The sequence below is a fragment of the Haliotis rubra genome, unplaced genomic scaffold (assembly GCF_003918875.1).
Source record: "Haliotis rubra isolate DU_JTF1 unplaced genomic scaffold, ASM391887v1 Scf670, whole genome shotgun sequence".
In the NCBI taxonomy this organism is placed as follows: domain Eukaryota; kingdom Metazoa; phylum Mollusca; class Gastropoda; order Lepetellida; family Haliotidae; genus Haliotis; species Haliotis rubra.
In genome coordinates, this window is record NW_025767380.1 from 194,243 (window position 1) to 201,620 (window position 7,378).

At 44.6% G+C, this 7,378-nt stretch overlaps 1 long non-coding RNA gene across 1 annotated transcript; it reads left to right on the forward strand.

Moving 5' to 3' along the window:
- Window positions 1–3,437: 3,437 nt before the first annotated feature.
- Window positions 3,438–7,096, forward strand: LOC124257736. Its single transcript, XR_006893349.1, has 3 exons — window positions 3,438–3,544; window positions 5,679–5,848; window positions 6,167–7,096. It is a non-coding gene; the product is annotated as an uncharacterized LOC124257736 (long non-coding RNA).
- Window positions 7,097–7,378: the final 282 nt, after the last annotated feature.

A 7,378-nucleotide genomic window follows, 5' to 3' on the forward strand; every position in this document is an offset into this window, starting at 1 on the left:
TAAACCATCCTTAATAGATACGAGTACGGCTAATCCTTAATGAATCTGGGTAAACCATCCTTAATAGATTCGAGGTAAACCATACACAGTGCATGCAGGTAGAAGCAATACGTGCAGGTGCATGGGTGAATACATACACAGTGCATGCAGGTAAACAATACACAGTGCATGCAGGTGAAGGCAATACACACAGTGCATCGCGAGATTAAACAATACACAGTGCATGCAGGTGTAAACAATACACTGCATGCAGGTAGACCATACACGGTGCATGCGGGTGAACAGCTCCCCACAGTGCATGCTTGGGTAAACAATGCCACAGTGCATGCAGGTAAACAATACACAGTGCATCTTGAATTAAACATATACACAGTGCATGCAGGTGAAACCAACCACGGTGCATCGCGGATGCAGAAGCAATACATAGTGCATCTTGGGTAAGCCATGCACAGTGCATGCGGGTAAACAATACACGGTACGTACGGATAAACCAATGCACGGTACGTGCGGGTAAAAATGCACGGTGCATGCGGGTAAACAATACACAGTGCGTGCGGATAAACCGTACACAGTTCGTACGGATAAACCGTACACGGTGCATGCGGGTGGAAAGCCACCGACCCGGTGGTGTACGTTCCGGGCGGTAACATGGAGCCGTGTGGATGGGTGTGGTGTGTCAGCACTGCACATAGCTGCCTGTAAAGGTTACAGCTTTGGTTAGGTAAAGCTGCTTAGGTCAGCATGAATTGTTGCAAAGATCCCCATCCCGGGTATGGCTTCAAGATGGGTCATCATGCTGCCGAAGAAGTAAAACTGAATGAACAACCGGTTTCATTTCTTTATGGATGGTTCTGTGGTTGAGGATCACTGCATGGGATAACACAGATCAGACATGTGGATGGTTTTGCAGGTCGTTTTACCACGCACTCTGTTCAATGTGTCAGTTCTCTGTTCCATGTAATGTTAGTTCTTAATGTTATTATTAATTGTCCAGTTCTCTGTTTCTATGTGTTAGTTCTGTGTTGTGTGTCGGTTCTACGATTCCATATGAGTTAAGGTCTCACTTCTGTGTGTGTCAATTCTATGTGTCAGTTCTCTGTTCTCTGTGTCGGATTCTCTGTTCTATTTGTCAGCTCTCTGTTCTGTAGTGTTGTGGATTCTATGTTATTATTATTATCCAGTTCTATATTCTATTATTGTCAGTTCTCTGTTCTATGAGAGGAAGGCGGTGGGAGTAGCCTGGTGGTTAAAAGCGATCTGCTCATCACGCCCGAGAAGTCCAGTTCGAGTCCCACATGGGGCACAATGTGTGAAGCCCATTTCTGTTAATCCCGCCCGTGATATTGCTGGAATATTGCTAAGAAGTGGCATAAAACCATACTCACTCACTCACTCACTGTTCTATAGAGTTAGTTCTGGGTTCTGTGTGTCAGTTCTCTGTTCTATGAGTTAGTTCTCTGTTATTCTGTGTGTCAGTTCTATATTTAGTATTATGTCGGATTCTCTATTTCTATAGGTTAGTTCTATGTTCCTGTGTGTCAGTTCTCTGTTCTATATGAGTTAGTTATTAATGTCCAGTTCCTATGTGTCAGTTCTCTGTTCTATAATCAGTTTCTCTGTTCTCTGTGTCAGTTCTCTGTTCTATGAGGTTAGGTCTCACTTCTATGTGTCCAGTTCTCTGTTCCTATGAGTTAGGTCTCACTTCTATGTGTCAGTTCTCTGTTCTATGTGTCAGTTCTCTGTTCATATGGAGTTAGGTCTCACTTCTATGTGTCAGATTCTCTGTTCTATGTGTCAGTTCTCTGTTCTATGAGTTAGGTCTCACTTCTATAGTGTCCAGTTCTCTGTTCTATGTGTGTCAGTTCTCTGTTCTGTGAGTTGGAGGATATCAAGCCTATGTGTGTCAGTTCTCTGTTCTATGTGTCAGTTCTCTGTTCTATGAGTTAGGTCTCACTTCTATGTGTCAGTTCTCTGTTCTATGTGTCCAGTTCTCTGTTCTATGAGGTTAGGTCTCACTTCTATGTGTCAGTTCTCTGTTCTATGTGTCGGTTCTGCCTGTTCTGTAGGTTGGGTCTTGCTTCCACATGTGTCAGTTCATCTGTTCTATGTGTCCAGTTCTCTGTTCTATGAGTTAGGTCTCCACTTCTATGTGTCAGTTCTCTGTTCTATGTGTCAGTTCTCTGTTCTATGTAATTAGGTCTCACTTCTATGTGTGAGTTCTCTGTTCTATGTGTCAGTTCTCTGTTCTGTGTGTCAGTTCTCTGTTCTATGAGTGAAGTCTCACTTCTATGTGTCAGTTCTCTGTTCTATGTGTCAGTTTCTCTGTTCTATGAGTTGAGTCTCACTTCTATGTGTCAGTTCTCTGTTCTATGTGTCAGTTCTCTGTTCTATGGAGTTGGGGTCTCACTTCTGTATTGTCAGTTCTCTGTTCTATGTGTCAGTTCTCTGTTCTGTGAGTTAAGTCTCACTTCTATGTGTCAGTTCTCTGTTCTATGAGTTAGGTCTCACTTCTGTGTTAGTCAGTTCTCTGTTCTGTGTGTCGGTTCTCTGTTCTATGAGTTGGGTCTCACTTCTGTGTGTCGGTTCCTATGTTCTATGTGTCCAGTTCTCTGTTCTGTAGGTTGGGTCTCGCTTCTGTGTGTCGGTTCTCTTGTTCTGTGAGTTTGGGTCATAAAAGCACCGTATGTGTCCGCTCTCTGTTCTGTGTGTCCGGCTCTGTTTTATGTTGGGCTCTCACCGTTTCACCATGTGTCGGTTCTGTGTTCCATTATTGTCGGTTCTGTGTTGTGTGTGTCGGACTATACTTGTTCTGTGTCAATGCTAATAAGTAACGGTCACTTTTGGTTGTCTGGTCGGGCTTGGGTGTTACAGACCACCGCCATATGGCTGGAATATTGCTGGTCGTGATGAAGCTAAACTCACTCCTCCTCACACTCTGTTCTGTGTGTCGGTTCTGTGTTCTATGTGTCGGTCTGTGTTCTAATTGATGGTTCTCTGTGCAATGTTTCGGTTCTATGTGAGATGCTGACCGGTGAAGATCGGGTTAGGAATTAGATGTCAATGAAAACCCATGATTGTCGTGAAGCGACTAGGGATTGAGTGGCCGGGCTGCGTGACGGTGAGAGCGACACATGTCATGCATTGTCTCAATTGCACAGATCGTTAACAAGTAACGTTGCACTGGATTGTCTGGGCCAAGTTCAATTATTTACAGACATACCACCATATGGCTGGAATATTGCTGAAAGGCGGCGGTAAAAATAAAGTTAAAAATAAAGTTACACACTCACTCCTTATTTCTGTGTGTTAGTTCTCCTGTTCTATGTGTTAGTGGCAATTATCAATGGCCCTATCCGCAATCCACAACAGGCAATGAAGCGATACAGAGACCAGTGAGGACATTGCTGGAGGCTTGAGTGGGCGTAAATGCCGAGGTCCGGAAGCCGGACCCTCTACATGGCTGCAGAGAGTGGCCACCTTGACATTAATCAAGAGCTCTGAGTGGATACCAAAGAGCCAGACTGAATGTTGCAAAGTGATTATGGTAAAGTGAGTTCAATGCAGTAAACTCGTCAACGCCCGAGACCGGGTTTGATACCCCACATGGAGGCACAATGTGTGAAGTCCACTTTCTGGTGTCCCCAGCATTGATATTGCTGGAATATTGCTAAGCCAATGAAACTAAGCTCAGACATGTGTCAGCAAAGTCCAGCAGAAGGCAACACCGATCCTGGTAAGTCACCTCTTCACGACAGAGTCTGAAAGAGAGCTTCCGGGGAAGGCTGGCAAATTCAGGCTGACACTTGGGTAGCAGATGGACTGAAGGCTGCTATCAATGTTAGATCCCTCCTTGAGACTGGCATTGCCTTTTTGCTGGTCTGTCCGCATTCATTCTTCCTGCTGTCTTTTCGGATACCCTAAAGCGTGCCTATCCCTGTCTGCTTATAATGATAATGACAGTCTGCTTAGCTGGTCACTGGTTAGACTGTTTTGACATATCTCTGACAAGTGTATGTGACAAGTAGTGTCACAAGTTTTTGTGTTGAATAACACACTTCATAGTGAGTGAGAGTCGGGTTTTGTTTTACGCCGCTTTGCTTAATATTCAAGCAATATCGTGACGGGGACTTCAGAAATGGGCTTCACACATTGAACCCATGTGAAGAATCGGACTTCGAGGGTCTTCGGTATTGAGCGAAAAACTTTAACCACTGGGCTCTTAGGAGATTCCCCTTGTGACAATGAGGTAATGGGGATTACATGAACTTCCACGGTCTGATGTCAAGCCAGCCCGCAAATGCATGTCCAGAAGTACATAACACAGAATTGCTTGCCAACTTGGTAAGGTGCATTGAAGCCGGAAGCGGGCGGCTTTTGGCCGCTGGGCTACCTTGCATTTTACTTCTGTATGGCACGCAGGCGCGGCACGGTGATGCTGTGTTGAATAACACGCATCTGTATGACGGGCATGCCACCACTGTGTTCGGCTGTGTTGAATAGCATAGATTTCTGTGCAGCGGAATACGTGTACAGAGTTCTGTATTGATGTAATGGGCGTGCATGCTGACGGGCTTGACGCACTGAGGTCTGTAATATAATGAGCTATGTCTCGGGCAACATGCTTGGCAGGTACACAAGGTTCTGTAATATGTAATGGGCGTGTCTGTGCAGCAGGCTTGACACCCTGGGTTCTGTATTGTAATAGAGAGGGCGTGTCTATGCGGCTTGGGCTTGGTACCCGGAGTTCTGCATTGATATGATAGGATTGATGTATGTAATGGGCACGATACTATGCAACGATGCGACATACCCTGAGTTCTGTAATATATGTAATAGGGTTGATGTATGTAATAAGCTTGTCTATGCGACGGAACGACGCTACGGGTTCGCGGTATAATGGGCGATGTCTATACGGCAGGCTTGACGCACCACAGAGTTCTGTGATATGTAATAGGATTGTGCATATAATTAGGCATGTCTGTGCAGCGGGCTTGACATCCCTGAGTTCTGTATTATATAATGGGGCTGATGCCGTATAATGGAGGCGTGCCGCAGGCGGGCGACGCTGAGGTTTTGTATTATATAATGAAGCTTGTCTATGCAGCAGGCTTGACGCCTGGGTTCTGTAATATATAATGGAAGCTTTCTATGCAACAGGCTTGACACCCCTGAGTTCTGTAATATATAATAGGCTTGTCTATGCAACGGAAAGCAAACACCCTGAGTTCTGTAATATATAATAGGCTTGTCTATAAAATAGGCTTGTCTACAACAGGCTTGACACACAGGAGTTTGTAATATATAATAGGCTTGTCTATGCAACAGGCTTGACACCCTCTGTTCATAATAATATATAATGTAGAGCTTGTCTATGCAACGGAAGCGGCACCCCTCAGTTCTGTAATATATAATAGGCTTGTATCTATATAACGGAGGCTTGACTTACCCTGAGTTCTGTAATATATAATAGGCTTGTCTATATAATGAAACTTGACACCCCTGAGTTCTGTAATATATAATAGAAGCTTGTCTATGCAACAGGCTTGACACCTCTGAGTTCTGTAATATATAATAGGCTTGTCTATGCAACAGGCTTGACACCTCTGAGTTCTGTAATATATAATGAAGCCTGACCTTGCTGTGTTCTGTTGCATATAACATAGATTTCTATGCAACAGGCTTGGCACGCTGTGTTCCGCTGTATTGAATAACAAGACTGATGTGGCTATCTGTCTCTCATCAGGCGAGTGAGAAATTCAACAAAGTGACTCCCAAGAATAACCTCCCCTTGCTTTTTACGCTGTCCGGGCAGGAACATCAACGTCGATCCTTGAGCTGCTCAAGGCAGGTGAGTATCAATCTCCACCGCGGTGAAACATCAGTCGAAATTAATGTGTGACAATAGAAGTAATAAACATTAAAACAGGTGGCTTCAACCTCATCAAGTTCCACACACAAAGACCCTGAAAAAACCACACACATACCCTGCATGCCCACGTTACTGTTTAAGTGCAGTCGTTTTGAAGCTGACAGTAAACTCATTTTCACCTCACCTTAACCCAATTCGAACTACCAGTTAAAATTTTGTAGTTGCCATCAATCGGGAGGATATTATAAGTTCTCAAGGTTTGACGCTAGCTGTTAAATATGTGCTGTCTTCTTCCAGACTGTGATCGAAATGTTCTCACGAAGAACTTTGAAAGTCAATCCACATCGCCCGTTCGAATGGGTCGCGTAGGCGTGCTCAAGCTCTCTCGTTACAACAAAGGTTGTGATGTTAATCTCTCGAACCTGTCGACAGCGTCACTCCGCTCCATGTGGCCGTCAGCGTTCACCAGGACTTTGTCGTCTTCAGTATTAAAATATTCTACCAGCTGTTAGAAGGAAGCTGTATATTAAACTGAGAGCATTTAGCACCCTAGAAACTCTCCTTTATATAGGGCATTAGAACTTGATAAGAACAATATTGCCATTTGCTGCTAGCATGGTGCGATCCAAATCTTGCCTCACCGTTTGACGCTCAAACGGCCCTGCAGAGAAAAGCTGCCAACTGCAGAAACTGAACATTGCAGGAAATGCTTCGCCAATTGCGGAATTCAGTGGAAGCGAAGCGATGGTTGAAGCATTTCAATCAACTTCAAGGGGAGATAACTAACGATGCAAAAAGTAAATGATTTATTGCGCAATTGGCGGTTCACGTGACAACCTCCTTACAGAAGACCTGTAGAGGCAGCTCTGAGGCACATGCTTGGAGAGAAAACTCGGGTACAAGGTTAGCCAGCACTGCCCCATTCAGAGAAAATACAGCATTTCTTAAATGTTGAGTGATTTAATGTGATATTTACATGAATTACTCTTGTTGATGCAGTTTAGACATTGTTTTGGTATGTTTTTTGCTCTGTGGTGAGCATTTTGTAGGACTTTCGTTGTTGGTATCTGACTTCAAGCTCAAGCGCTTTATCAAACAGACGGTGGCCAAATAAGTGGTGCAAATATGTACCCTCTCCGGTTATATCTATGCTGGGAGATTACTTGTGTAATGTCTATTGTTGTTAATGGGGGCGGTGGGGTAGCCTAGTGGTAGTTAAGCGTTGGCTCGTCACGCGAAGACCGGGTTCGATTCCCTACATGGGCACAATGTGTTAAGCCCATTTCTGGTGTCCCCTACCCGTGATATTGCTGGAATGTTGTTAAAAGCATGTAGAAACTAAGCTCAGTCAGTCAGTCTTTGTTAATGAGAGGCGGTGGGGTAGCCTGAGTGGTTAAAGCGTTACTTTCGTCACGCCCGAAGACGGGTTCGAATCCCCACATGGTACATTGTGTGAGCCCATTTCTGGTGTCCTCCGCCCGTGATGTGCTGGAATATTGCTAAAAGCGG